General features: G+C 42.5%; 1 long non-coding RNA gene across 2 annotated transcripts; it reads left to right on the forward strand.

Annotated features, from left to right (window-relative positions):
• Nucleotides 1–333: 333 nt before the first annotated feature.
• Nucleotides 334–8,989, forward strand: LOC128314113 (uncharacterized). 2 transcript variants are annotated; one of them, XR_008295532.1, is made up of 3 exons: nucleotides 334–1,100; nucleotides 4,216–4,849; nucleotides 5,702–8,989. It is a non-coding gene; the product is annotated as an uncharacterized LOC128314113 (long non-coding RNA). The 2 variants fall into 2 exon arrangements; XR_008295531.1 differs by having other exon boundaries at nucleotides 390–1,100; nucleotides 4,216–4,317; nucleotides 4,733–8,989.
• The last annotated feature ends 4,842 nt before the right edge of the window (nucleotides 8,990–13,831 follow it).

The following is a 13,831-nucleotide window of genomic DNA, read 5'->3' on the forward strand; positions in this document are numbered from 1 at the left end:
TTATGTCAGGTAGGATGTAGATTCAGAAAAGTGCAGCTGTGGGCATGGGGGGGGGGGGGCGCGCCTGGGTGGCTCAGTCAGTTAAGCAGTTGACTTCAGCTCAGGCCATGATCTTATGGTTCGTGGGTTCAAGCCCCGTGTCCGGCTCACTGATGTCAGCCTGTCAGCACAGAGCCCGCTTCAGATCCTCTGCCCCCTCTCTCTCTACCCCTCCCCTGCTTACTCCCTCTCTCAAAAAAATAAATAAAAAACATTAAAAATTAAAAAAAAAAGAAGAAAGCAAAGTGGAGCTTTGCCAGGTCCTGATGGCCTGGCTCCTCGTTTCCTGCTTCTCTACTCGTGCTGGGGTTACAATGGCAGTATCCCAACACAGAATGGGAACAAACTCGGTGGCTCCGTGTGAAGATTTTGAATGGTGGAAACACACACAAGGCCCTTCCCCTGAACCTGTGGCAGTCACGTGACTAACGGTCACTTTGAAACCCTCAGGGGGATGTCACTGCCAAGAGCCCCGAGTGAGGTCACCGTTCACGTTCACGTGCTGAGGAGCATTTTTGCATCGGCCCAGTCTGCGTCAGCATCAACTTGTTTTTAGTTAAGCTGTAAAAGAGCAATAAGACGTCAGAGACAACTCCCAGACAATGCATATTCGCCTCATCTTCAGTGGAGTCTCACTGGACTTTGGAGACAGGTTTCTCTGAAAATTCCTGGCCGTGTGCTAAGACACCTTCTTGCACAGCAACAGCGTTCAGGATGGTGTGCAAACCATGCAACGGATAAGGTTACTGCTTTCCCAGCATTCCGTCTTGCTTATTCCAACTATGACATAATTTAAGTGGAAGGAAACGTTTTCTATGGCAGCCGTTCACAGAAGTGTCATATGTATGTGGCGTAGAACTGGTAACCACATCCCAAAATTATAAACCATTTGGTGCCATCGTACAAGCTAACTCAATGCTCTGCTCTATAGGAGACTCACCGAAGTCAATGGGATAACGGTGCTTCTGCACAATGGAGTCTTCCGCAGGTGAAAAAGGAAGAAAGAGGATCTCTCTGTCCTCACAGAAAGTGTTCAGCAAGATAGATTTTAGTACTAAAAGGTGGGTCCAGAACTGCATTATAGCATGCTATCTTTTGAGGAAGACAGGGTATGCATGTATGTATGTATGTATGTATGTATGTATGTGTGTATATATTGACCAAGATTCTTTGCTTGACTAAACTTTACTAGGGCTCCCCATGAACCTTTTCTTAAATAATGATTCTTCCTTGTAGAAGTCAGTTTTAGCAAAACTCCTGCTAAGTCACCTTAGGAGAATTCCCCACCATGATAAATAGCTAATACATGTGTGAAACTAGCAGACTCGTCTCCAACATTCAAGAAACCAAGCGATTTCCAAGCCTTGGGACTATGCCCCTAGGTCCCATTTCAAGGCTCTAGACCTTGGCAGGCTTATTCATCCTCCTCAAGGGAGAGAACTTCTTCAGGATGACCTCTAGGGAAGTCATAAAAGAGATGTGCAAGGCCTGAGTAACAACTTCAGTCTCAGAAAGAACTGGATAGGAAAAAGCTGGATGTTTAATCCACTTAGATGGACTTTGGAAACAGCAATATGGCTGCTTGGTTGCTCCTAAGTCTACCTCTCAAGTCCTTGTGTATGGTTTACCCAGCATGACTCACCCTAGAAAGGACAAATTGCATGATATATTAGACAAACAGTGGTTTGGATCCTACCCACGGAGGAGAGTGGACTCTCGCTAAGCTGAATTAGCAAGGTTCTTGCTAATGCCAGATTTTATAAGGAAGTGCACAGATGGGCCGAGGAGAAGTTTCAGGAGCCTGACTAAAATTTTTTTTTATTTTAAATTTTTTTAATGTTTGTTTATTTTTAAGAGAGAGAGAGCGCACGTAGGGGAGGAGAAGAGAGAGAGAGAGCCACAGAGTGTGAAGCAGGCTCCAGGTCTGCACTATCAGCACAGAGCCCGACGCAGGGCTCGAACTCAAGAACCGTGAGATCGTGACCTGAGCCAAAGTCAGATGCTTGCTTAACTGCTTAACCAAATGAACCACCCAGGAGCCACTGACTAAAGTTTGATTAAAGAATCTTTGTTAAAAACCATATTGTTTTAAATAATTTAAAAACATTGAATCAAATGAAAAGAATATTAAAGACCCAAATATCCTCTTTGGGTCTCTGGCTGGGTCCAAGAGTTAAACTGACATAACCCTGAAAGATTAACAAGAGAAAAGTATAAAATTTTATTAAGTCTTTACACTTACAGTGGAACCTCCACAAGGGAATGAAGCCTCGACGTGACCAGAGCAGGACATTTTTATACCTTTTAAACAACATAAGCAGAAATGTGTGAAAAACTGGGTTTCAAATAAGGGTGGGAAATGGTGAAGTATTAATTAGGAAGATAAGAGTTAGGTGAACAAGGTTTGTGTGTACCCATCTCTTGGCCCCAAATCCCCTGTCTCCAGTAAGAATGTCTTCTCTTCTCCTGGCACAGGGAGGGCATCTTTTCACATGAGAAATGTGTCTCCTGCTTTCAGGAGGACATAGGAGGGTCAGAGTGTTTTTCTTGTACCGGCTCTTTCTCAAATGCCTTTAGTACAAATTATCCAATATGTCCATGTGGCATATTTTGGGGTGACATATTCTGGTGTCCTTCAAGAACAATCCTTTAAAATTAAAAATGAACTGGGGTGCCTGTTTGGCTCAGTGGGCAGAACACACAACTCTTGACCTCGGGGTCATGAGTTCAAGACCAACACTGGGCGTAGAGCTTACCTAAAAAAAAAAAATCGAAAACAAACTGAAATTAATGAACCTAACTGTATGTCAAGCTGGTAGCATACACACACACACACACACACACACACACACACACACACACACACAAGCACTTTAAGAGACTTTAAAATATAATCTTTTGCCTGCACATCCTTATGGAATATAACTTAAGACCTTGCAAAGAAGTTTTAAACTGCAGTCTACAATTAATGTTAGTACAGATAATGGCCCAGCATCACTGTGGAATAATCCTGCCTAAAATATATTGAACCAAATCTAATCAAGTCTCTGGATGTAACTATTGCTTTCTAGAAAATGCAGGGGATGGATAAAAAGTTAAATGACATTATGGGAGGGGTGGCTGGGTGGCTCAGCTGGTTAAGCATCTGACTTTGGCTCGGATCGTGATCTCATGGTTTGTGAATTGGAGTTCGAGTCCACGTTCGGCTCTGTGCTGACAGAGCCAGGAGCCTGCTTCAGATTCTATGATTCCCTGTCTCTCTGCCCCTCCCCTACTCACGTGCGCTCTCTCTCTCTCTCCCTCTCTCTCTTAAAAATAAGTAAACATTAAAAAAAATTTTTAAGTGACATTATGAGAAAGCAATCAGCCACATTCAAAGTACATTACATTCTAAAGGATAAATGATTTGCCAACAAATCTATAAGTGTGAGGAAGAAAGGGGTAAGAAAAAATATTATAAAATAAAAGAGAATTAAGGGACATCATAACCAAATAAAATGTGTTGACCTTATTTGAATCCTGACTGCTTTTTTGACAATCAGATTAATTTTCATATGCACTGGGTATTAGATAAGTAAAGGAACCCTTGTTAATTTTACCAGGTATGACAATGGGAAAGTGGGTGGGTCAAAAATCTTATGTTAGTAGTGAGTAAGGTGATGATCATGGAAAAATTGTTGTGTTAGTTATCAATGCATGCTGACGTACTTACAGTTTCAATCTTATGATACCTGGGTAATTAAAATACTCCAGTGTCCTAATACTAAACTAAAAGATTTAAAGAGAAGTAGGGATGTCAGACTGAAATGCTTCAGAGATGATCAGTAAGTCACAATGGGAAAGGTATTCTTTGGTTTAAGCAACAAGGAAGTCACTGGAAAATTTAAGAAGATGCAGACCAGATGATTTGGAGTTTAATTAGTGAGGGAGGGTTTCGAGCGCCGAGATCCAAGACGGTGAAATTTATTTTTGAAGAGCTGGAAAGACACTAATAGAAAAAAATAAAAGCCATTGTAATAGCACTAGTAACTAGTGGGGTTTCAGATAGGTTGGTTTGCTGCCTTTTTCTTTTTTTAACGTGAAGCGAATCTATAGGGAGGAAAGGGAGTTCTCTTTTTTATTTCTTTCTTTCATAATTTGGTCCATAACACCATACTCTCTCTTTTCCTCTGCCAGAGAGACAGTGTTCCAGAGGGTGTATTGTCTTGCCCCCTGGGTCCCAAAGGAAGTAAACTTGGAGCAAATCCTCCAGCCAAGGCAGGATGGATGGGTAGTGAGGTAGGAATGACTCTTTCCTGTTTTAGGCCACTGACATTTTAAGGTTTGTTATTGTAGCAGAACTCAGCCCATCTGACTTAGGAATACTTTTCTTTTCTTTTCTTTTTTAAGTAAATTCCACGTCCAAGGTGGGGCTTGAACTCACAGCCCTGAGATCAAGAGATGCATGCTCTAAGGACCAAGCCAGCCGGGTGGCCCATGGGATACTTTTTAGTACAACAAAATCTAAAAGATGCTTAATGAATTCTGATAGCAGCTTTTCTCCGCGAGACATTGGTGACAACATGTCTCCTATGTGGCTGAGGGAGGAGTTCGTGTCACCCACCGTGCATTCTCCCTGTGTCCCATAGTTTTCTGTGTCTCCTGTGGCAGGAACAGTGGCAGGTAATCATTGGCTTTTGTCTGTTGACTCCAGGAACAGCTGCACGACTGTTCTGTTTCCAAAGAAGATTTTTACATATCTTTTCACAAGAATGGCTGCAGCCGCAGGATGAGGCACTGCAGAATTAGGAAGTGTCAACAAGAGGCCTTGGTAAGTGTTCAAAGAACACGATTGAGGAAAGGAAAGGTTAGAAAATCTGACTCAGTCCACGCCTGGAAATTCTGAGAAGCGAGCGCGATGGAATATTAGGGACTCCTTCCCCATCTGGAGGCAGGATCTGGAATTTGTGACCTGCCCTGATCGTGCTGACGTCACGCAGGCACTGCAGTGGTAACTTAGCAACTCTGCCAGCTCTCCCTCCGTGGAGCCCACTGTGCAGGAATGTGATTAAGTCGCCCGTGGCACCAAATCCTAGCTAATGCTTCAGAGGACCAGGCTTTGTCTTAGAAATATTTTCCAGTGGATAGAAAAACAGCTCTTTCTGGCTCACTGCAGGGTCTGTCTCTGAGGGCGAATGGAACTGCTGAGATGGCAGTTTATTCCAGTGAGGTAGCCTCAGCCAGCTGCTGGGAGGCTGAGCCCATTTACCCTACGGGCAGGTTTGCCAAGGTAGCAGGGATCCCTCAACAGCCTCAGCTGGGTTCATCCAGGATTCAGACTTGCTGCGGCATGATCTGGGAGGCTGGCAGGTGCCGGGGGCTGGGCTTTGGGCATCAGGAGCCTCGTGGAAAAGAAATTCACTGTTGGCTCAAAGACAGTGAGAGAGCAAGTGCTGGGGGCCAGGGGCTTTCTGAGGACAGCATGGTGGGTGTCTGCCACTCAGATTGTCCTCTGTGACTGCTCTCTGGGCTGCGCTCCTGAGTCCTGGGAGGAGGAGCTGCACTTAACATCGAGTGGAAATGGACAGAGCTGATCCACTTGTAACCTCAGATGTGCAAAGGGGCAGGAGAGAGTACTCCGAAGCCTCATCTGAGCGCACCCTGCTCTTTTGATGTCCCACAGGCTCTTCCCACGGTCACCTCTGATCCTGCCCCCATTGCACTCCCTACCCACCCTCCACTTTGGTGGCCAGTTACCAAGAGGGCCCTGGGTTCCACCTCAAGGGCCTAAATACTTCATTGCCTAAAAGGCTTTCTCAGGCCCAGGCCCAGGGGCTGAATGCGTCGGTGCCAACCTCCAACTGATGAGGGACATAGACAGGTACATAACACTCCCCCCACCCCAGCTTTCTAACCCTGCCTTGGGACAATTCTGGGGCAGTTCCACACAGCTCCCCAGGGATCCCAGCGGGACCCAGACAAACTTGCCCACACCGGTAATCTGCTCATTAGCATATCTTTCACTGGCTGCTCTCTCTGGCTCCGAGCTCTCTTCACTCCCGCCTTCTCTTCTGCTTCCTAGCAACCCCTCCCAAACAAACTGCCTGCACCTACGCCCCTCCTGGGGGGGCTGCTTTTCGGGAAAATGTAAACCAAGACACCCACTCTATTACCTGCCTCGCCACCAATTTAAATTCTCTAACCTCCCTTCATTCTTCAGGCCTTTCTTCTTGTAGCTGATGTCGAATTCATACCTCCACCAAAGCAATGCACCACCTTCTTTGTAACATGCCGCATAGCGACCTAGAGATGCTGTGTTTTTGAAATTTCAGTCTTCCTTTCCGCTCTCCCCCACCGGCGTCTGCATGTAGAAAGAGGCAGAGGAGACAATTCTTTGTCTCTTGATATGAACTGTGCATGGACACAGCCCCTTGAAAGGTAGAAGTCACTGCTGTGAGCTTGCTATTCACTATTTTTACTTCCACCCAGAAGGGTATTTTCCTACTGGATGCTGCTGGGGAAGGCAGTGGACGCAGTGACTCACGGGGTGAGAGCAGGAAGGACATCACATCTTGGCGACATCGAGGTAGCTTCGGAGGCCCTGGTGCCCGATGTAAATGTGGAGTGAGGCAAATGGAGGGTTGCCTCAAGAATACATTGAAGGCACCCACCAGAGATGAGCAGCACCTTTGGGAGGAATTTGAGGGAGGCCTGGAATTCCCACAGCACGGGCGAGAATGGAATTGAAGCCCTCCTTTTAGACACTGTCTGTCTTGACTGGTGTGGCCCAGAAAATTATGCATTATGCTAAGACAGCTGTGATTATTCCCCATGTACTCTAAATTGCTTAATTTGGCTGAGTGGATACACACTAATCCATTCCCTGGTGAAGCAGACACAAAGGGATATTTCCCCATAAAGCGAAGCATGATGGCAGATATGATGGGAGACTGGGGGAGCCATCATGGTTGAACTTGGGTAGAAACTTACAGTAAAAATGCCACAGAGGTGAGGGCTCCTTGGCATCCTGAAGAAAGCCTAGCATTGGAAATGATTTGAAAAGGTGAATCTGCTAAGAAAAACTCAGCCAGGTGATAGTGTAACTTAATTCTTTAAAGGAATCAAATTCAGAGAGAGTAACTTTAAGACTATGTAAGCTGTTAGAACCTTAGGACTCAGTGAAAACTCAAAGAAATAGCATTTATTGAATGTGTTCTTAACTTGGGGACATAAAGTGCCTAAAACTGGATGCCAACTGTTTCTCAAAAGAGCATTTCTAGTTATGGGTGCCTGGCTGGCTCGGCAGGTGGGGCATGCGACTCTTGATGTTGGGGTCCTGAGCTTGAGTCCCACGTGGGGCGTAGAGATTACTTTCAAAAACTAAATAAAACGAAAAAAAAAAGAGAAAGGATTTGTAGTTTCATCAGATTCTTATTGGGGAATCTGACCCCCAAAAGATCAAAAACTATTGGTATACTTTAAGAATACAGAAACCAAGGCATCATATAAAGCTACCTACATGCAACCTCTGTCCTGTTTCTAATCTCATGTGGACTGTACTTAGAACAATAATGGTAACAGCAACAGGCGTCACCACCACCTTAATGAGCCTGAGGATCGTGACAGCCAAGCGGACTTAACGTGCTATTGTATATATGGAAAGCGTGGGTTTTGTACTCAATGGTAATGGACTCAAATTCCTATTTATATTGCTATTTAATAATTATATGACCTTCACCTGGTAACTTCATCCCTTTTTGCCTATTTTCTCATCTCTAAAATGGAAATCCTATCTCATATGTTGCTATGACGGTTAGTATGGATATGTGTGGCCTCCCTGGAATTCTTTCTTAGAAAATTTTTTTTAATGTTTATTTATTTTGAGAGAGAGAGAGAGAGAGAGCAGGGGAGGGGCAGAGAGAGAGAGAGGGAGACAGAGAATCCCAAGCAGGCTCTGCACCCTCAGCACAGAGCCCGACCTCACAAACCGAGAGAGCATGACCTGAGCCCAAATCAAGAGTCAGACACTTAACCGCTTAACCGACCGAGCCACGCAGGCGCCCCTGGGATTACTGCTTTTACTGTCAGAGCCCTCTGTCACAGGATGTAGATGGGTTGCTATAAAGGTTGGGGTTCGTCAGAGAGATCAGAATCTACTCAAGCTGGTTTCGGTAGAAGAGTCATCACAATTTGGAGGGCTGAAGAAACAGATTGCATACTGAGCGTCTAGAAAGGAGTCTCAAAGCCAAACCGCAGAACTAGGACACCCCGGAAGCTGCTGCATATCCTGTGGGCAGGAGGCCATCTACTCAATCAGGAAGCTGCACGAGGACTGCTGGCCGGGAGGTCATGCCATCGTTATTTCCATCATGAAGGCGTCGCGAATTGGAGGTCGGCCTCCACAGCTACCGGAGCTTCAGAACCACAGCACACCTGTGACAGTAGACTCTGCCATCTGACGGCAGTGCCCGGAGAGAAACCACATACCTTTGCAGATAAACCACATACCTCTGCGACCATTTATGAAACAGGAGCATAGAAACAACAAAAGCAGGGCTCTTACCTCATAATCTGATTTGAGGAGCCTAAATCATAGCCAGGGCTTAGCTCAAGGGGGTTTGGAAAATGTAGGATTTTTTTTTTCTTTAATCTTTTCATCATCTCGTATGGGGGGGGGGCACACTAGAGAGAGATTAGAATGCGTGCTTAGCGCTAATCAGCCACATGCACTCCGGAATGTTTGGTCAAGGTATTTTTATGTTTATTTTTTAAAAGTTTCTAATGTTTGTTATGGAGAGACAGAGCATGAGCCATCAGCACAGAGCCCGATGCACGGCTGGAACGCAAAGACCGCGAGATCGTGACCTGAGCCGAAGTCGGCCTTTAACCCGACAGCCACCCAGGCGCTCCCAGGGCATTTTTATTGTTATATTTTTATTATTTTAAATTATAAAAATAATACACATGAATATATTCATCTTTATTCTATATTCTTTGCAGAAGATGAGAACAAAACAAACTTATGGAGTAAAAAGTGAATGTTCACCTCAGTTCCTGCCTTATTTCCTGTCAGGAAATTACTGACACCAATTTACCTTGCCTCTGCATTACATTTTGACTGTACATGTATCTCTCTCTATAGGTACAACACACATATCTGAGATGAAAAGCAAACAAACAAAAAAAACATAAATGGGGCACCTGGCTGGCTTAGTCAGTAAAGCATGCGCTCTTGATCTCAGGGTCACGAGTTCAAGCCCCACATTAGGTGTAGAGACCCCTAAAAACAAACAAACACCCAAACACCCAAAACACCAAACCAAACAAACAAAACACACATAAGTATGGTTAACAGCAGTTCAGAACTTTGCTTGGAAATCTTTTCATGTCAGAACATAAAGATCTACAAGTTGGGAAACTTTCTGTGAAGGGCCAGATAGTAATAATTTCAGGCTTTGTGGGCCACATGTAGTCTCTGTCACTTCTTTTTTGTTGTTGTTTTTTACAATCATTACAAAATATGAAAAACCTTCTTAGTTTGGAGGCCACACAAAACAGGTCACAGACCAAATTTGGCCTGTGGGTCATAGTTTGCTGACCCCTGAGCTAACCTTACTCTTTTTAATGGCCAAATAGTGTTCCATGGTATGAATATATCATAGTTTCAGTGGTGGGGGGGGGTCAATTTTCTTGCTGAAATATTTAGAGATTTTACAATTTTTTTTTAAATTGCAATGTTTTAATTTATTTAATTTTTTAAAAAGTTTTTATTTATTTATTTTGAGAAAGACAGAAACAGTGTGAGCAGGGGAGGGGCAGAGACAGAGGGTGAGAGAGGATCCCAAGCAGGCTCTGCACTGTAAGCGCAGAGCCCAATGTGGGACTCGAACTCATGAAACTGTGAGATCATGACCTGAGCTGAAACCAAGAATCGGACACTCGGCCAACTGAGCCACTCGGGTACCCTTAATATTTTTTTAATGTTTATTTATTTTTGAGAGAGAGAGAGACAAAGTGTGAGCGGGGGAGGGGTAGAGAGACAGGGAGACAGAATCTGAAGCAGGCTCCAGGCTCTGAGCTGTCAGCACAGAGTCTGACAAGGGGCTTGAACCACAAACTGCAAGATCATGACCTGAGCCAAAGCCAGATGCTTAACCAACTAAGCCACCCAGGTGCCCCTTTAATTGCAGTGTTTTAGAAAAAAACACCAGCATAGGGGCTCCTGGGTAGCTCAGTCGATTGAGCATTTGACATCAACTCAGGTCATGATCTTGAGGTTCACGAGTTCGAGCCCCACATCAGGCTTGCTGCTGTCAGTGTGGAGCCTGCTTTGGGTCCTCTGTCACCCCCTCTCCCCACACCTCCCCCCGCTCATGCTCTTTCCCTCAAAAATAAATAAAAAACATTTAAGAAACCACACCAGCATATATTTCTCATGAATATGTGTGTAAATGTTTGTACCTATGTCTCAGAAGTGGAATTTCTTGATCAAAATGTATATTCAGCCTAAGGCTTCATATACACCATGAAATTCCCCTTCAAGAAGGCTTTTCCAATTTAGACTGACACCAGCATTACATGAGAATACTTGCTTTCTATCACTCTTCCCAGTCCATAATATTATTCCTGTTAAACTTTCATTAATTCGATGGGAAACAAATCACACAGAAAGTATAATATTCTTTTTCTCAGTAATATATTGAATTTTCTTAAAGATAGCTTTATTGAGGTGTAGTTGATTAACAAAAAACTGTACATATTTAACATATATAATTTCATGAGTTTGGACATATGAACACATGTATGCACCATGGTAAAGGTAACAAACATACCCATCACCTCTAAGTTTCCTCGGCTGCCTTTGTGTGTGTGTGTGTGTGTGTGTGTGTGTGTATGATCAAAACATTTAACATGACATTTACCCCATTTCTAAGTGCACAATACAGTATTGTTAACTATAAGCACTATAACACTTATTCATCTTGCATAACCGAAATTTTCTCTATTCAACAGCAACTCTCATTCCTGCCTGTCCTCAGCCCCTGGCAATCACCATACTGTCTTCTGCTTCTATAAGTTTGATGATTTTAGATACCTAACGTAAGTGGAATCATATAGTATTTGTCTTTCTATATGTGAATTATTTCACTTGGCATAATGTTCTCCAGGTTAATCCATGTTGTTACATATCATGAGATTTCCTTCTTTTTTTTAAATTAATTAATTAATTTATTTTGAGAGGTACAGAGAGTGTGCAAGTGAGGGAGGGGCAGAAAGAGAGGGAGAGAGAGAATCCCAAGCAGGCTCTACACTGTCAGTGTGGGGCTCGATCCCATGAACCTCTGAGATCATGACCTGAGCTGATGTCCAGAGTTGAGCACTTAACTGACTGAGCCACCCAGGTGCCCCTCCTTCTTTTTTTAATGCTGAAAACGTATTTCTTTGTGTGTGCACACCACATTTCTTTATCTATTTATTTGTCAATGAACATTTAAGTTGTTTCTATGTCTTACTATTGTCAATAAAGCTGCAATGAACATGGGAGTGCACATGTCTCTTTAAGATCTCAATTCCGGGGCGCCTGGGTGGCTCAGTTAGTTAAGCATCTGACTTCAGCTCAGGTCATGATCTCGCAGTTCGTGGGTTCTAGCCCTGCAATGCGCTCTGTGCTGACAGCTCAGAGCCTGGAGCCTGCTTTGGATTCTGTCTCTCTCTCTCTCTCTCTCTCTCTGCCCCTCCCCCACTTATGCTGTGTCTCTCCCTCTCTCTCTCAAAAATAAAACATTAAAATTTTTTTTATTAAAAAAAAAGATCTTGATTTCAACTCTTGGATATGTACCTAGAAGTGAGATTACTGGATCTCATGGTAGTTCTATTTTTAATTTTTGGAGGGACACCCATACTGTTTTTCACAATGACTACACCATTTGACAGTGTGCAAGGGTTCTACTTTCTTCAAATCCTTGCCAACACTTGTTAATTTTTATTATGTTAATAATAGCCATCCTGACAGATGTGAGGTGTTATTTCATTGTGGCTTTGATTTGTGATGATTAGTGATTTTGAACATCTTTTCATATATTTGTCAGCCATTTGTATGTTTTCTTTGGAGAAATGTCTATTCAAGTACTTTGTTTTTAATTAATTAATTAATAAGTTTATTTATTTTAAGAGAGAGAGAGAGAGAGAGCGAGTGGGGAAGGGGAGAGAGGGGAGACAGAATCCCAAGCAGGTTCCCCACCTTCAGCACAGAGCCTGACGTGGGGCTCAAACTCACAAACTGTGAGATCATGACCTGAACTGAAGTCAGACACTTAACCTACTGAGCCACTCAGGCATCCCTGCCCATTTTAAAATCAGGTTGTTTCTTTTGCTATTGAGCTGTGGGAGTTCCTTTTCTAGTTTGGATGTTAACCTTTTATCAGACCGATGGTTTGCAAGTATTTTCTCCCATTCCTTAGGTTGCCTTTCATTCTGTTGATTGTTTCTTTTGCTCTGCAGAAGCTTTTTAGTTTGATGCTAGTCCCATTTGTTTATTTTTGCTTTTGTTGCTTGTGTTTTTGGTGTCACATCCAAAAGGTTTGGGTGTCATATTCAAGATGAATATCATAGAACTTTTTTCCTGTGTTCTCTTCTAGAAGTGTTATGGCTTCAAGTATTACATTTAAGTCTTTAATCCATTTGGAGTTAAGTTTTGTGAATGTTGTAAGATAGGGGTGCAATTTCATTCTTTTGCATGTGAATATCCAGTTTTCCCAACACCATTTATTGAAAAGATTATATTTTCCCATTCAGTTCTTGGATCCACTGTCAAATATTAGTTGGTCATATATGCCTGGATTTATTCCAGTGCTCTGGAATTTATTCCATTGGTCTATGTATATGTTTTTATGCTGGTACCATATAGCTTTGATTATCATAGCTTTGTAGTACAGTGTGAAATCAGAAAGTGTGATGCGTCTAGCTTTGTTCTTCATTCTAAAAATTGCTTTGGCTATTCAGGCTCTTTTCTTGTTCCATATGAATTTTAGGATTGTTTACTCTGTGAAAAACAACATTGGAATTTTGATAGAGATATCATTGAATCTATAGATGATTTGGAGTTGTATCGACACTTTAATAATATTATTTCCTCCTATCCATGAACACTGGATTTTTTTCCATTTATTTCCATTTTTTTCTCAATTTCTGTTATCAATATCTTACTGTTTTCATTATACAGATCTTTCACCTCCTTGGTTAAATTTATTCATAAATATTTTATTCTTTTTGATTCTATTGTAAATGGGATTATTTCTTTATTTTTCCTGCAGATATTTCATTATTAGTGTATAGAAATGCAAAATTTTTGCAACAAATTTTTGTACATTGATTTTGTATCATGCAACTTTACTAAATTTGTCGATTAGTTCTGACAGTTTTTTTGGTGGAGTCTTTAGGCTTTTCTAGATATAAGATCATGTCATCTGCAAACAGACAATTTTACTTCTTTCTTTCTGCTTTGGATTCTATCTATCTATCTATCTATCTATCTATCTACCTACCTATCTATCTATCCATATATCTATCTATCTTTGCCTCATTACTTTGCCTAGGACTTCTAGGACTATGTTCAATAGCTGTGGTGAGTGTGGACACCTTTGTCTTGTTCCTGATTTTTGAGGAAAATCTTTCACTGTTGAGTATGATGTTGGCTATGGGTTTGTCATACAGGGACTTTATTATGTTGAGATATAATCATTCTATACCCAATTTGTAAGAGCTTTTTATCATGAAAAGGTGTTGAATTTTTGTGAAATGTTTTCTTCTGCTC

This window comes from Acinonyx jubatus, chromosome C1 (assembly GCF_027475565.1).
Source record: "Acinonyx jubatus isolate Ajub_Pintada_27869175 chromosome C1, VMU_Ajub_asm_v1.0, whole genome shotgun sequence".
Taxonomy (NCBI): domain Eukaryota; kingdom Metazoa; phylum Chordata; class Mammalia; order Carnivora; family Felidae; genus Acinonyx; species Acinonyx jubatus.